Source organism: Lutra lutra, chromosome 7 (genome assembly GCF_902655055.1).
Source record: "Lutra lutra chromosome 7, mLutLut1.2, whole genome shotgun sequence".
NCBI lineage: Eukaryota > Metazoa > Chordata > Mammalia > Carnivora > Mustelidae > Lutra > Lutra lutra.
This window is the reverse complement of record NC_062284.1, coordinates 107937017-107954265: the sequence shown is the minus strand read 5'-3', so window position 1 is coordinate 107954265 and position 17249 is coordinate 107937017. Positions and strand designations below refer to the sequence as shown.

Below are 17249 nucleotides of genomic sequence, written 5' to 3'. Positions count from 1 at the left end.
TGTTATTACAAGACTCTCACACTACTGTCCAATAGTATAGTGTTATGTGAAAGCAGATTTGGATTATTGCAAACTCTAGGGCAGCTACTATCAAAAGTTAAAAAAAAAAAAAAAAGTAAAACTGATATGCTAAGGAAGAGAAAATGGAATCACATAAAATACTCATTCAGAACCACAACAGGCAGAGGCTGGGAAGATGGTGGAGTAAGAGGTACCTAAGGTCACCTCTTCCCATGAATACAACTAAGTAACACTCTTATCAACATAAATAATCCAGAAAACAACCCTAAGACTGGCAGAACAAACTCCACAACTAAAGGTAGAGAAGAGGCCACAGCAAAGAGGATAGGAAGGACAGAGACATGATGGAGAGCCAAAATGACTGCTGACATCTGGGGTTGGAAGGCGCTGCCCACAGAAAGAAAAGTGAGAAACAGACTGTCACATCAGGGAACCTGCACCAGGAAGACAAAGTCCCATAATATTTGGTTTTGAAAACAACAGGAGCCAACTTTCATATGTCCTTTTCTATTTTTAAGTTTTATTTATTTCTTTTAGTAGTCTGTATACCCAACATGGGCCTCAAACTCAAGACCCCAAGATCAGGAGTCTCATGTTCTTCCAACTGAGCCAGCCAGGTGCCCCAACTGAATTCTTAAAATCACAGGGACTTAAAACCTGAAATTTCAAAAATCAGCAAGCTTGGTTCTGGGACAGACCAGAGGGAACAGCAAACTGAGTTGCCACCCTGAAAAAGACAGCACAACAAAGAGCTCATGGAGATATGGTGTAGAATCAGCAGTTTGAAAAATGGGTGGAATGGGAGTGCCTGGGTGGCTCAGTGGGTTAAGCCTCTGCCTTCGGCTCAGGTCATGATCTCAGGGTTCTGGGATCGAGCCCCGCATGGGGCTCTCTGCTCAGAGGGGAGCCTGCTTCCCCCTCTCTGTCTGCCTGCCTCTCTGCCTACTTGTGATCTCTGTCTGTCAAATAAATAAAATCTTAAAAAAAAAAAAAGGGGGGTGGCATACAGGAGGGAGAGCTATTTACTCATCTCAGAGGTATCCTGGAGGGGTAGGGATCACAGGAAGACCCCAGCCAGGAACAAAGGAGCTATCAAGCACCTTTTCCCTCCGCTGCCCCTAAGCATAAACACACAACCACCTATAGGAACAAGTGGGCCAACACTCACTACATAACTTGATTACACCAAGACCAACCCTCTCATGCTTCAGCAGATGGCCCTTTCCAGTCATGCTTCCATCATTCCAGGTGCTCTGGGTTCCCTCCCCCAGAAGACCTGTGCAAACCTTGCCATCACAACATCTCCCAACCAGCTTTATGGGTCCTCCGTTCTGATGGCCATAGTGGCACACCAGTCCCTACAGAAACCTGAGTTGTACCTTGTTAAAATTGCACACCCCACCTACACAGCTCTTAGTGCCTATGACAGAAGCTGCAGGTCTCATTTCACAGGCACATCTGCATACATCAGTGGGTTAAAGCCTCGGCCTTCAGCTCAGGTCATGATCCCAAGGTACTGGGATCAAGCCCCACATTTGGCTCTCTGCTCAGCAGGAAGCCTGCTTCCCTTCCTCTCTCTCTACCTGCCTCTCTGCCTACTTGTGATCTCTGTCAAATAAATAAATAAAATCTTAAAAAAAAAAAAAACTGATGCCACAGGGTACAAAATCAATGCACAGACGTCAGTTGCATTTCTATACACTAACAATGAGACAGAAGAAAGAGAAATTAAGGAGTCAATCCCACTTACGATTACACACAAAACCATAACATACCTAGGCATAAACCTAACCAAAGAGGCAAACGCTCATGAGAGAAACGGAGGAAGACACAAAGAAATAGAAAAATGTTCCATGCTCATGAATTGAAAGAACAAATACCATTTAAATGTCCATGCTACCTAGAGCAAACTACACATTCAATGCAATCCCTATCAAAATACCATCAACTTTTTTCACAGAGCTGGAACAAATAATCCTAAAATGTGTATGGAATAAGAAAAGACCGTGAATAGCCAAAGGAATGTTAAAAAAGAAAACCAAAACTTGTGTCATCACAATTCTGGACATCAAGCCCTATTACAAAGCCTTGATCACAAGACAGTATGGTACAGGCACAAAAACAGACACACAGATCAATGGAACAGAATAGAGAACCCAGAAATGGACCCTCAACTCTATGGTCAACTAATCTTTAACAAAGCAGGAAAGGTTATCCAGTGGGAAAAAAAGACAGTCTCTTCAACAAATGGTATTGGGGAAACTGGACAATCACATGCAGAAGAATGAAACTGGACCATTTCCTTACACCATACATAAAAACAGACTCAAAATGGATGAAAGACCTAAATGTGAGACAGGAATCTATCAAAATCCTAGAGGAGAACACAGGCAGCAACCTCTGTGACCTCAGCTAGAGCAATTTCTGGCTAGACACTTCTCCAAAGACAAGGAAAACAAAGGCAAAAAATGAACTACTGACTTCAAGATAAAAAGCTTTTGCACAGCAAAGGAAACAGTTGACTAAACCAAGACAGTTGACAGAATAGGAGAAGATTTTTGCAAATGACACATCAGATAATGGGCTAATATCAAGATCTATAAAGAACTTATCAAACTCAACACCCTAAGAACAAATAATCCACTCAAGGAATGGGCAGAACACATGAACAGACATTTCTGCAAAGAAGACATCCAAATGACACATGAAAAAATGCTCAATGTCACTCAACATCAGGGAAATACAAATCAAAACCTCAATAAGATACCACCTTACACCAGTCAGAATGGCTAAAATTAACAAGTCACGAAACGACAGATGTTGGGGAGGATACAGAGAAAAGGGAAACCCCTTACACTGCTGGTAGAAATGCAAGCTGGTGCAGCCACTCTGGAAAACAGTATGGAGGTTCCTCAAAAAGTTGAAAATAGAGCTACCCTACAACCCAACAATTGCACTACTGGATATCTACCCTACCCCAAGGACACAAATGTAGTGATCTGAAGGGGCACGTGCACCCAAATGTTTATAGCAGCAATGTCCAAAATAGCCAAACTATGGAAAGAGCCCAGATATCCTTTGACAGATTAATAAAGAACTGTATGTATGTATGTATATGTGTGTGTGTGTGTGTGTGTGTGTGTGTGTATATAATGGAATACCACTCAGCCATCAAAAAGATGAAATCTTGGGGCGCCTGGGTGGCTCAGTGGGTTGAGCCGCTGCCTTCGGCTCAGGTCATGATCCCAGGTCCTGGGTTCGAGCCCCACATCGGGCTTTCTGCTCAGCGGGGAGCCTGCTTCCTCCTCTCTCTCTGCCTGCCTCTCTGCTTACTTGTGATTTCTCTCTGTCAAATAAATAAATAAAATCTTTAAAAAAAAAATATGAAATCTTGCCATTTGCAACGACATGAATGGAACTAAAGGATATAACGCTAAGCAAAATAAGTCAATCAGAGAAAGACTATCATATGATATCACTCATATGTGGGTTTTAAGAAATAAAACATAGGGGAAGAAAGGGAAAAATAAAACAAGACAAAATCAGAGAGGGAGACAAACCATAAGACTCTTAATCACAGGAAACAAACCAAGGGTAGCTGGGGGTGGGGGGGAGTGGGGGATGGGATAACTGGGTAATGGACATTAAGGAGGGACCGTGATGTAATGAGCACTGTGCATTATATAAGATGAATAAATCACTGAACTCTATCTCTGAAACAATACATTATATGTTAATTAATGATTATGTTAATTAATTATATATTAATTAAATGAATTTAAATTTTAAAAATACTATGGACCTGTAAAAAAATAAATAAATTTTTTAAAATTAAAAACAAAAGAGATTGTCAGAGTAGATTAAAAAAAACAAGGCCCAACTATATGTTATCTATAAGAAACCCACTTTAAAAAGAAAGACACTTTAAAAGTAAACAAATGGAGAAAAATATACTGTGCTAACACTAATCAAAAGAAAGCAGGAGTAATTTCAGACACAGGAGACTTCAGGGTAAGTAGTTATCAGGAATAAAGCAAGGCATTACATAATAATAATATGGTCAATGTTCTAAGAAGACAACAATCTTTAATGTGAATGCACCTAACAACAGAGTGTCAAAATGTGAGGCAAAAACTGACAAAACTGCAAAGAGAAATAAATGGATTCACAATTATATTTGAGACTTTCACACTCTTCTGTCAAAAACTGACAGATCCAGCAAGTGGAAAGTCAGTAAGGAAATAAAGCATACTCTTACCATACAGCAATTATGCTCCTTGGTACTTACCCCCAAAGGAGGTAGAAACTTATGTCTACACAAAAAATTGCACATGGTGTTAATACCAGCTTTATTCGTAATTGCCAAAACCTGGAAGCTACCCAGATGTCCTTCAGTAGCTGAATGAATACATAAACTGTAGTATATCCAGATGATAAAATATTATTCAGTACTAGAAAGAAAAGAGCTATCAAACCATGAAAAGAATTAAATGCATGTTACTAACTGAAAAAAGTCAATCTGAAAAGCCTACCCAGTATATGATTCCAACTATTCTAAAATAAGCAAAATTCAAGACAATAAGATAAGGGATTGTGGCTGGCAGCGGGGAGAAAGGGGAACAGAAGATTTTTACAGCAGTAAAAATACTCTATATGGTATTATAATGATGGATATACGTCATTATACTTTTGTCCAAACCCAAAGAATGTACAACAGTAAGAGTGAATCCTAGTGCTCGATTCCGCAGCACATCTACTAAAATGGGAAAGATAGAGAGAAGATTAGCATGGCCCCTATGCAAGGATGACAAATTCTTGAAGCAATCCATATTAAAAAAAAAAAAAAAAGAGTGAATCCTAAAGTAAACTATGGACTCTGGATGATAATGACGTATCAATGTAGGTGCATCCTTGGTTAAAAAAAAAAAAAAAAGTATAATTTCTGATAAATGATGCTGATAATAGGTATATAAGAAATCTCTGTACTGCCTTCTCAATTCTTGTTATAAATGTAAAACTGCTCTAAAAAATTGTCTATAAAGCAATGATAATGTTAACATTTTTGTTTCTGAAAAGCAAAGTACACCAATGTTTGTTCAACATTTATTAACATTTTTAATTAATCGTTTTAAATATCCAATAAACACTAGAGAAACTCAATTAATAAAATAACAGACAAGCTTGAGACCTATTCCTCAGATTGTTTTAAAACCCATATCATATTTTAAAGTTGTAAGCGATTTTTACTTTTTGGATAGTAGAGACAATTATTTTTAATTTCACTAATAAAGAGAAAACTCAAGCCTTTTAAAAACCAAATGGCCACCCAATAATCAACTTAATGAAATGAGTTATTATATATAAAAGAACTTAAACCAGTGTCAGGCACATAGTAAATACTCAATTGTTAGCTGTATATCTACATTTATCAAGTCCTTTCCATCTGACCAAATAATTCCTAAACTGTCCAGACACAATAATATTTTCCACTTACCTTTTTTTTGATAGAGACAGAGAAAATGCACGCACATGCCCATGTTAGCAGTGGAGAGGCAGGCACAGAGAGAGAGGGAGAAAGAATCTTAGCAGGCTCTATGCCCCGCACAGAGCCCAATGCAAGTCTCAATCTCACAACCCTGAGATCATGACCTGAGCTGAAATCAGGAGTCACTTAACCAACCCAGGCACCCCTCCACTTATCATTTAAATTTCCAGCAATTTTCAACATCCTGAATTCTCATATTTTTATAAAATTGGTACATATTTCTTCTATTTTCACTGACACCAAGAGCATATTCTAAGACAAGGATTTATGGGGAAAGTATTTCTCAAAAACCGTTAAAAGTAAAATTAAAACAATTACCTCTAAAAAAATTTTTTTCTTTTCTTTAAATTTTTTTCTTTTTTTTATTAATTTTTTTATTTTTTTATTAACATATAATGTATTATTAGCCCCAGGGGTACAGGTCTGTGAATCGCCAGGTTTACACACTTCACAGCATTCACCATGGCACATACCCTCCCCAATGTCTATAATCCCACCACAGTCTCCCTACCTCCCTTACCCCCGGCAACCTTCAGTTTGTTTTGTGAGATTAAGAGTCTCTTATGGTTTGTCTGAAAAAAAAATTTTAATATTGAATACAAATAAGCATTACTTTTGACAAGTATTCTTGAGTTTTTAGGAGAGGGTAAGTTATCTAATTCCATTAATAAAAGCTACCTTAGTGATTTGTCCAATTATTCAAATATATGTAGCCAACAGAATTTAAGACTTTTTTTTTTCTTTTTTTTTCATAAAAGGCCTAAACTAAGGATGGAAATACCTAAGTAGTTAGAACTCAGTATGAAGAAGAAAACCTTAGTAAGGTTATGGCTGATGCCTACGTTTACATTATCAAAACTTTGAAGATTTGTTTCTTTCAAAGATACCACAGCTAGGCAAAAAACAAAACAAAACAAACAAAAAAAACTCACTGTTTATTTTCAAGAATTTAAGATAAAATCACCTATTTCTTCACACTTGCTCATTGCTGTTTTGAAATTAATTCCAAAGATAGTCTATATATTAACAATGCCCCTTTTATCTTCAAATATGAAGTATTATTTTTATAACAAAATACAAAATAGCTTTCTGAAACGTTCTTTTTTTTTTAAAGCTTTTTTTTTTTTTAAGATTTTATTTATTTGACAGACAGAGATCACAAGTAGGCAGAGAGGAAGGCAGAGACAGAGGAGGAAGCAGGCTCCCCGCTGAGCAGAGAGCCCGATTTCTGAAACGTTCTTAAGGTGAAGCAAAATTCACTATTCATTCTACATAAAACACCAGTGAGTAATATGCTATCTTATGCAATATTCTTAACCTATTACAACTAATTATACAGATAAAAAAATTATAAATTTTATAAATTGTAATGGTACATTTACAAAGTATGTAACAGAAATATTTGTAAAACATTTACAACCTTAAAAATATTAATTCATTATTTTAAAAATCAAAGTTATATCTACATGCAAAAGAATGAAATTGGACTGCTACCTCACACTATCTAGAAAAATTAACTAAAAATGACCAATGACCTAAATATAAACAAACTCTTGGAAGAAAAATTCTAAGAAGAAAATCTAGGAGAAAATCTTCCTGACTTTGGATTTGGCAACAGATTCTTAGATACGACACCAAATGCACGAACAACAAAAGGAAAAAATAAGATATACTGGACTTCGTTAAAATTTAAAAATTTAGGGGAGGCTGGGTGGCTCAGTAGGTTAAAGCCTCAACCTTCGGCTCAGGTCATGATCTCAGGGTCATGGGATCGAGCCCTGCATCGGGCTCTCTGCTCAGTGGGGAGCCTGTTTCCTCCTCTCTCTCTACCTGCCTCTCTGCCTACTTGTGATCTGTCTGTCAAATAAATACATTTTTTTAAAATTCTTTTTAAAAAATTTTTAAAATTTGGTGCATCAAAAAAATTATCAGAAAAGTGAAAAGATGGGCGCCTGGGTGGCTCAGTGGGTTAAGCCGCTGCCTTCGGCTCAGGTCATGATCTCGGAGTCCTGGGATCGAGTCCCGCATCGGGCTCTCTGCTCAGCAGGGAGCCTGCTTCCTCCTGTCTCTCTGCCTGCCTCTCTGCCTGCTTGTGATCTCTCTCTGTCAAATAAATAAATAAAATCTTTAAAAAAAAAAAAAAAGTGAAAAGACAACCTACAAAATGGGAAAAATATCTGCTTATCATATATATAGTTGCTAAGTGTCTAATATTCAGAACATGTAAAGAACTATTATAGCTCAACAACCCAATTAAAAAATGGACAAAGATGTGAACAAAATTTCTCCAAAACAGATATATACAACAAATGCCCAACAAAAACATGAAAAGATTCTGGGCATCATCAGACATCAGGGAAATGCAAATTAAAATGACAATGCAATGTCACTTCATATCCACTAGTATGGCTATTCAAAAAGAAGAGAGAAAGGAAAAAAAAAAAAGAAAACAGTAACAAGCTTTGCTGAGGATATGGAGAAACTGGAACCCTCATACATTGCTGGTAGGAATGAAAAATGGTTCAGACGCCATGGAAAACATTTTGATGGTTCCTCAAAAAGTTAAATATAGAATTACCATATGTCCTAGCAATTCCACTCCTAGGTATATACTCAGAAGGACTGAAAATAGGTACTAAAACAAATGCATACAGAATCATGTTTGTGGCAGCACTACTGACAAAGGAGGACAGAAGCCAGATGTCCACCAACATATGAACAGAGAAACAAATTGTGGTATATACATACAATGGAACTATCCAACCATAAAAAAGAATGAAGTACTGATAAATGCTACAACTTGGATGAACCTTGAAACCATTATGCCACATGAAAAGAGGCAGACACAAAAGGTTGCCTATTTTATGATCCCATTTACATAAAGTATCCAGAATAGGTAAGTCCATAGAGACGAAAAACAGATTATTGGTTACCAGGTACTGGGGATGAGGGGAAAATGGGGAGTAACTGCTTTATGGGTATAGGGTTTTCTTTTATAGTGATGAAATGTTTCAGAAGTAGACAGAGGTGGTGGTTGCACAACTTTTTAAATGTACAAAATGCCACTGAACTGCTCACTTTAGAATGGTTAATGTTATACAATATGAATTTCATATCAATAAAAAAAACTTAGAAACTAAAGTTATATCTTCTTAGTATAAGGTCAAGTTTATGTATTCATTTATCATTTTCAACAAAGAATGAAAAACCTGGACTCTTACTCTAACATTAGCTTGCTGCAGGAATGGGGGGGAGGGGCATCTTTTGTTTGCCTCTCCAGTTAACAAGGCACACCTTCTCCTATTATAAACTAATAAAATTATGAATTTCCCAGTCACACAATTTGGACGAGTTTGACCTCACTCCTAAATCAAGAGGTGATCACTCACTGGCTTACCCCAAGCAGTGAATGCGTCCCTCTCTAACAGTATGGTTGGTTGAAGACAAGCAAGCAACCCAATATGCCCCTATGAGATATGAGGAGAAAAAAGCAGGGAAAAAAACTTCCCCATCATTCCTTTTTTCTTTTTAAGTTTAATTCCAGTAAAGTTAACATATAATGTTATATTAGTTTCAGGGGTACAATATAGTGATTAAACAATTCTATATATTACCCAGTGTTCATCAAGTGTACTCTTAATCCCCTTCACATACTGCACCATCGCCTATCCACCTCCTCTCTGGTAACTATCTGTTTGTTCTCTATAATTAAGAGTCTGCTTTTTGGTTTCTCTCTCTTTCTTTCCTTTGTTCATTTGTTTTGGTTCTTAAATTCCTCATATAAGTGAAATCATATAGTATTTGTCTTTCTCTGACTAACTTTGCTTGGCATTATACTCTCCAGCCCTATCCACGTTGTTGCAAATGCCAAGATTCATTCCGTTTTATGTCTGAGTAACATTCATGTGTACGTGCGCTGGCAGCTTCTTCTTTATCCATTCATCTATCTACGGGCACTTGGGCTCCTTCCACAAATTGGCTATTGTAAATAATACTGCAATAAACACAGGGGTGCGTGTATCCTTTTAAATTAGTACTTTCTTTTTCTTTGGGTTCCTGCCATTCCCTCTAAGCCTATGAGAGAAAGCAACTATTTTGTTTACCTCAATGCAAACTTAGAAAGACGGCACTGTGAAGAGAAAACAGAAGCCAAGATATAGAATGAAGACAAAATAATGGTTACATTATTGAGCTGGATCAAGCCTTATCTACAGCTGTACTTTTCAGTAATAGGTCAATAAATTTTTAAGATAGTCTGAGTTGAGTTTCCTATTATTTACAAACAAAAGCATCTAAAATTATATACTACCTAAATGACCTTTCAAAAACAAACTGTCTTCAATTACCTTACCCGCAAAAGCAATAATCTCTAAATTAACCCTCTCCCAAAACTGTTACTCAAATGAGAGACATATGTGAAAGCACTGTGAAAAATACCTACATGCCCTAAGATTAAGCCACTTACGTTTTCTTATTCTAGAATGCATTTCCTTAAATGATAAATCCAGCATTTACCACATAAAAGTTAGTTTTCTTACAAAGATAATTCCTTTACTCTAGAATCTATTTCTTTAAAAAGGTAAAGCTATGACTAGCCACATAAAAGTCACTTATCAAAGACACAACGATATAATTAGATCTGCACTGGCAATCAGAAAACCTAGGTTTGCCGTTCCAGCTCTGTCTCTTATACAGGGAATTTTGAGGAAGTCAAATAAATATGCATTTATAAAATATTAAAGGTTTCTTCTAAGTTCGATAATTCTAGATACCTTGAGTTGTTACAAAGGTTGTTAATTTTTCTTTTTCCAAATAGGAATACATACATTTTCTTTCAATGTAACTGATGATTATCAGTAACTTTTCCCTACCACCTATAATTACGAACTTTATACATGGTACAGACTTTTCCTTAAAACTTTAATTCCATCAAGTATAACATATGATATTATAGGGATGTGATATATAAGGTTCTATGACAGAGGAAAAGATATTTTGTTAAGAACTTTTTTTTTTAAGAACTTTGTTTCTTGGGGTGCCTGGGTGGCTCAGTCATTAAGCGTCTGCCCTCAGCTCAGGTCAGATCCCAGGGTCCTGGGACAGAGCCCGTGTCAGGCTCCCTGCTCAGCGGGAAGCCTGATTCTCCCTTTCATACTCCTGCCTCCCTCTCTCCCTGTCTCTTCCTGTCAAATAATAAATAAAATCTTAAAAAAAAAAAAAAAAAAAAAACTATGTTTCTTAGTCTTAAATTTCTCATACTAAAAATAAAAGCATAGCTATACTGATAATACATTCTTTTCCATTTGTACCAACATAACGATATGTAAGTTATTAGAACAAAGTATAAGAATATGATACTACTGGGGCACCTGGGTGGCTCAGTGGGTTAAAGCCTCTGCCTTCGGCTCAGGTCATGATCCCAGGGTCCTGGGATCGAGCCCCACATCGGGCTCTCTGCTCAGCGGGGAGCCTGCTTCCTCCTCTCTCTCTGCCTCTCTGCTTACTTGTGATCTCTCTCTGTCAAAAAAATAAATAAAATCTTAAAAAAAAAAAAGAATATGATACTACTTTGAATGCACACAACTTTTCTTCCAGAAAGCTTAAAAGTCTATACAAAGACCATGATTCAAAAATAAAGGCTAAACTAGATTTTCCCATTTCTATAGGCGGTAAAACAAATGACTTGTCAAAGGTTATAATTTTAGGCACTTGGGTGCCTCTTGAGTTTGACCCAGGTCATGATCTCAGGGTCTTGGGATCCAGCCCTGTATCAGGTTCCTCAGTCAGCATAGTGCACTTGAGGATTCTTTCCCTCTTCCTCTACCCCTCGGCCCTCTCACTCACTCACTCACTGGCTCATGAACCTCTCTCGCTCTCTCTCCCAAATAAATAAATAGATCTTTTTTCAAAAGGTCATAATTTAAGAGCAGGCCAGAAATATGTCTCACCTAATTCCTAAGCTTATCTTTCTACTAATGAAATGCTCCAGATCTAGCTAAGCCCCACCACGCCCAAACCAGGATATCTCACAGTGCTATCAGTGGCACTAGAATATACAAACCATCAGATACTACTTAACATGAAAACTCTTAGATCAATTTGACAAGGTTTATGTTACTCTATGCCAAGTCTAAGGGTCAAACTGAATTCACTACCAGACCCGTATCTACAAACGTACTGGGCAGTTATTATATGCAGTGGTTCTACCTAAAACATAAAGTCACAATATAAAGAAGTGTAAGATTTGATCACTATCTTCAGGTATATATTAGGTAGTAGGGCAAGAGGACACGCCCATAATACAATAGTACAAATTTGTGTCTGAGTGTAAAAATAACAGATTCACTCCTTGAACAATTAATTATTGTGTAACTGAGAAGGAAGGCACGGTTAAGTACACAGATTCTGGGAGCTATTCTGCCTCCTTTTCTTTAGTCATTTGCTAGGCCTGCAACCCTAGACAAATTATTAACCCTCACTGTGCCTCAATTTCCTTGTGAAAAAGAAAAATAATACCTTCCAGGGACTGGGATTGATGGGGAGGGGGATGGATGATCCAGACTCACAGAGCTAGTAAGATTTATACCCATTAATGCAGATAAAAATGTTAGAACTATACCAGGCATAGTACACTCTCAATATATATTAGCTATTAAAACTAGTACTTAATGCAAGGAACGACCAATAAGGACCAAAAGCCAGTATCACAGTTTACCAAGGGGAAAGGACTCAGGAAACAGGCTGAAAAGACACAAGAATTGAAAAATCCGATGGCTTTGAAGTACAAAAGAAGGATGACATTCCAGGCAGAAACCACAGCAAAAACAAAGGTATCAATACTCACAATTTAAACACAGGTCAATAAAGAGAACACTTTAAGGAGGAAAAAAAAAAGAGTTCATGTAAGCATGCAAGGCAGGCTCTTACCCTTTCCCACCAAAGTACTCTCAAATGGCAGAGAAAAATGTATATCCTGGAAGACTGGAGACAGAGTCTCAAATGGTCTCCCACTAAGTCAACATTTCTTCAAATTACATATTTTGTCTTAAAAATTTAGAAATGTTCAATTTGTCCCCATAATATAATCCTATTTATTTTCATTGAAAAAAAAAAACCTTAAATGATTACTCGTAATTTAATTACTCAAAATTTTTTTCATATTCTTTAGGTAAAATTGATTTCCCAAAAAGATGTCTACAGATTCATGTACCAATAATATACCAGCACACTTCAAGAATCAAATATACTTTAGTTAAAGAAACAGAGAGGATGCCCTCCCCACCCCCAAAAATTCCGTGTATACCTGGGAATCTGCATAGGAAAGAATAGTATTACAAATCAATGTAGAAAGGAATGACAACTCAATAAATTGTTGGGACACCACTGACTTGCTAGATGAAAGGGGTGGGGGACTAGATCCCTCTCTCTTACACTGTACACAGAAAGAAATTCTGTACGAATAAATAATCTAAACATGAAAGTGAAAACTCACTTTCAAGAGAATATTATGACATCAGAGCAGAATTCCCTAAAAGTGGCTAAAAAACTTTTACAAAGGAGACCAATAAATTTCATTTTATCAAAATTAAAAACCTCTGTTATGGGGAGAAAGACACAATACTACTAAAAGACTCACCACAGCTGAGGAAGTTACTTTTTTCATCACAGATTAAAGATAATATTCAGACTATATGAAGAGGTTCCATAAATCAATAACACAAAAAATGCTACAGAAAAATGGATGGATTATATGAACAGGCAAATTATACCATACAAATGCACTTGCTTCTTAGATAAGTTCCCTAGCTGGAAACAGCTCTTTAGGATTCTATTTATTTTATTTCCATGAGAAACTTCCTAGAGAAAGGGACAAATTGCAGCCCCAATGCTGCCATTGATTTCCTGGCCAAAACTGATCTTCATCATCCCACTCTAATTTCCCCTCACTGACCAACAGCACCTCTGCTGATCAAGATGACCCAGGACCTTACTCTTAAGGGATCTGAACCCCTATTTACTATTCTCTGTTTAAGTTGTGTCTGCTGTACTTACACATTAACTATAATAATGGAATTGGGAACACCAAGAGACACCCCAGTGAATCCCTTGAATGCCATACATATTCTACCCTACACTCATTATGATGATGATCACAATCAATTACTCTTGCCAGAATGATGACTCCTTTTCTTCCCTGTTGTCCTCTGAACCCAAGGATCCAAAATAACCAGACAAGAGGTATGGTATAAAGACTAATGGAGGGGCACCTGGGTGGCTCAGTTAAGCGTCTGCCTTGGGCTCAGATTAAGATCTCAAGGTTGTGAGATCAAGCCCAAAGTCAGGCTCCACACTCAGGGGAGTCTACTTGAGATTTTCTCTATCTCTTCCTCTGCCCTTCCCCCTCTATGTGCTGGCTCAAACATGTGCTCTCTCGCTCTCTCTCTCAAATAAATACATCTTCAAAAAAAAAAAAGATTTGCAGTCAAATATAAATCACTGAAAGTGTCTGGGCAGAATGAGAATAAAGCAGAAAATGGGCTGAAAAATGAATAAGGACCCTATAACCAAATCAAAACAGACCCAGTACCATGAGTTTACGTTCAGAAAAGACCTTGAGGCCTATGTGCGATCCTTGGACTACTGCCAAAAAATGAACTCTCAGATTTCTTTGGTATAGTCCCACACCAAGCCCACTAAACTCAGCAGACTAGGCACAACCATCTAACCATTTGTATGGAGAAAGGGAACCTGGGTGGCTCACTTAAGTGTCTGCCTTCATCTCAGGTCATGATCCTGGGGTCCTGAGATCGAGCCCTGCACCTGGCTCCCTGCTCAGCGGGGAGTCTGCTTCTCCCCTTCCTTCTGCCACTCCCCCTACTTGTGCTCGCTCTCTCAAATAAAATCTTTTAAAAATAAATAGATAAATAATAAAAGTATACAGAAAACACATGACATTAAATCAAATATTTTCATTTGGATCATCTGGACTCCACCAAAAAAATTACATAAACAAAAAGTATCTCTAACCAATTGGCATACCTACCACCAAAAACATAATCTTATATGCATTAGTGTCAGAATGGGATTATATAGAGAATAAACACATATCTTACCTAAAAAGTAAATTCCCAAAGCTAAATAAGCGCACACACACTTAATTACCCAAATTAATTTTTTTAAGCACTATGCAATCCCTTAAACTATCTCAAATGCAGTATACATTTTTTTCCTGTCATGATCACTCACTCTATTCTCATGTCCTCCACAGAATGGTGAATAAGATCCACAGTAGTCCCAATATGTATTCATATTGTCCACACACTTCAACCAGTGCCATACTACTTGTGAATCGCACCATCTTGACCCTCACTTACAGACTCCCCTAACAGTATCAACTCCTCTTTCTCCCAAATATAGTTTTCTATATCTGGCTTATGATCTTCCTGTTAACCACCATTCCTATCATCATTTTTGGCAACTTGAACATCCTCATAAATGAGCCAGCCATTATTATAGGCACCTAATTCCTTGACTTCTTTAACCTCAATGATCTCTTGTTCCATCCCACTTATGTCACCCAACCTCATACCTTCAACCCTCAATCTTGTCATTATCAATAGACATATCTCTGAATTCTTTATTTCTAGCATCCACTCTCCCAACACTTCTTCCACTCCTTTCGGATGACTTGTATTAAGTACCATCACTCTATCCCTTGACCCCAAGAAGACTTCCCATCCACTGGCCCTACTACTCTTCCATTCATCACCCCACCCCCTTCAAGGTTCAAACCTATATAAACTTACATTCCAGGATCTAGCATTATAACCAATCCTTTGCAAATACACTAAACTCACATGTGACTCTCTCCACTCTCTGTGATTGAACCCAACTATCCACTAGTCCATGCCTATATCTGAGCTTTTGAATTTTGCTGGAGAAAACATCTCATAACCTTATGGACTGAATTCACTTTAAAAATTATCACCATGGGGCACCTGGGTGGCTCAGTGGGTTAAAGCCTCTGCCTTCAGCTCAGGTCATGATCTCAGGGTCTGGGGATCAAGCTCCGCATGAGGCTCTCTGCTCAGCGGGAGCCTGCTTCCCCCTCTCTCTCTGCCTGCCTTTCTGCCTATTTGTGATCTCTCTCTCTGTCAAATAAACAAATAAAATCTTTAAAAAAAATTATCACCACAGATCTCAAATGAGCATTCTACATCACCAGACATTCCTTCCACACTTTCCAAATATATTCATTTTCCCAATCTCTGAGAAAATGATTTCATACTTTCTCTTCTCTCCTCAGACTTCCAACATTTCTTATTCTCACCTCAATCATAGCTGGTGACCTAGCCTCATATTATATTAATATGGGATGTAATCAGACAAAACTCATCTCATTTCTGAACACCAATTCCATCAATCTGCTTCTTTAACCATATTAACTGTATTTCTTTATATTAAAATGAAAAAAGCATCCCTGCTCTTATCTAGAGCCAACCTCTCCCCTCCACTAGAGCTCTGCATCTCACTTTTTAATCTCTACTCAAATACTTCAGTTCTGCAACTTTCTCTTTTCTCCCTCATTATGACTTTCTTCCTCTCCTGAATCAACCCAACTCTCACTTGCCTCTTTCCCCAAATTTATTCTCTACAGAACAGCCAGAATATTCTCTTTAAATTAGAAATTGGCTCATTTCATTCATTCCCTGTTCATGATCCAATGGCACCTCACGTTAAATGGCATAAAATTCAGTTACGAGAGGCTTGAAAGACCTACATAACATGACCCCTACCTAACTCTTCAGCTTCAAGTCCTATCAATCTACTTTTGTCTTTCTTCTTCCTGCCCTTCCAACATGCCACAGTAATTCAAGTTTTAGGACAACTGCACTTGTGTTCTCTACCAAAAACTCTCTTCTTCCCAATCTTCCTATGGTTATCTCCTCTCATTACTCAAGTCTCAAACCAAAAGCCATCTGTTCAGAAAGGCTCTTTGAAAAACTGTCCCTATTCCTATCTAAGGCTAAGTCCTCTACTTGTGCCATAAAATAGCCACAATTCTTGTTAGAAACTGATCTCTCCATCCTAAAAGATCTTATCCTGACCTTGTCTATCAGATATGTCTCTTTACAGACACATTCTTTACCTCCAAAACCTGCTAAAGATATAAAAATCAGATTTTCAAACTACTGATAAGAGGGTAGACTGTACAACTTCTATGGAGAATTGTTTGGCACTTCCTAGTAAAATAAAACATACACATGCCTTATGACCTAATAATTCTAATCAACTTATATCCTAGAGAAATCCTAACCATGAGCACACAGCAGACATGTACAAAAATGTTATGGAAATGTATTTCCTACGGCAAAAATAAATTTGGAAACAACCCATATTTCCATTAACAGAATGGAATAAATAAAATGAGATATAGCATATTCATGCAGTGGAACACTGTACAGCACTGGAAATGAGCAAATTATAACAATATGTATCAACATGGACGAATCTCAAAATTACAACTCAAAAATAATGCTAAATAAACAAACTTGAAAAAGAACAGATACATAAACTGTAACCCTTGTACACTGCTAGTAGGACATAAAAATGTATAGTCACTATGGAAAGCAGTATGGGGATTCCTCAAAAAATTAAAAATTAACAGATGATGTAGCAATCC

General features: G+C 37.3%; 1 protein-coding gene and 1 non-coding gene across 4 annotated transcripts in view; one reads left to right on the top strand and one right to left on the bottom strand.

Annotated features, from left to right (window-relative positions):
- The window catches only part of MNAT1 (MNAT1 component of CDK activating kinase), a 221264-nt gene that overhangs the window by 160067 nt on the left and 43948 nt on the right, over positions 1-17249 (bottom strand). The gene's annotated exons all lie outside the window — the stretch shown is intronic.
- On the top strand, positions 4754-4856 carry LOC125105769 (U6 spliceosomal RNA). Its single transcript, XR_007129035.1, has one exon. It is a non-coding gene; the product is annotated as a U6 spliceosomal RNA (small nuclear RNA).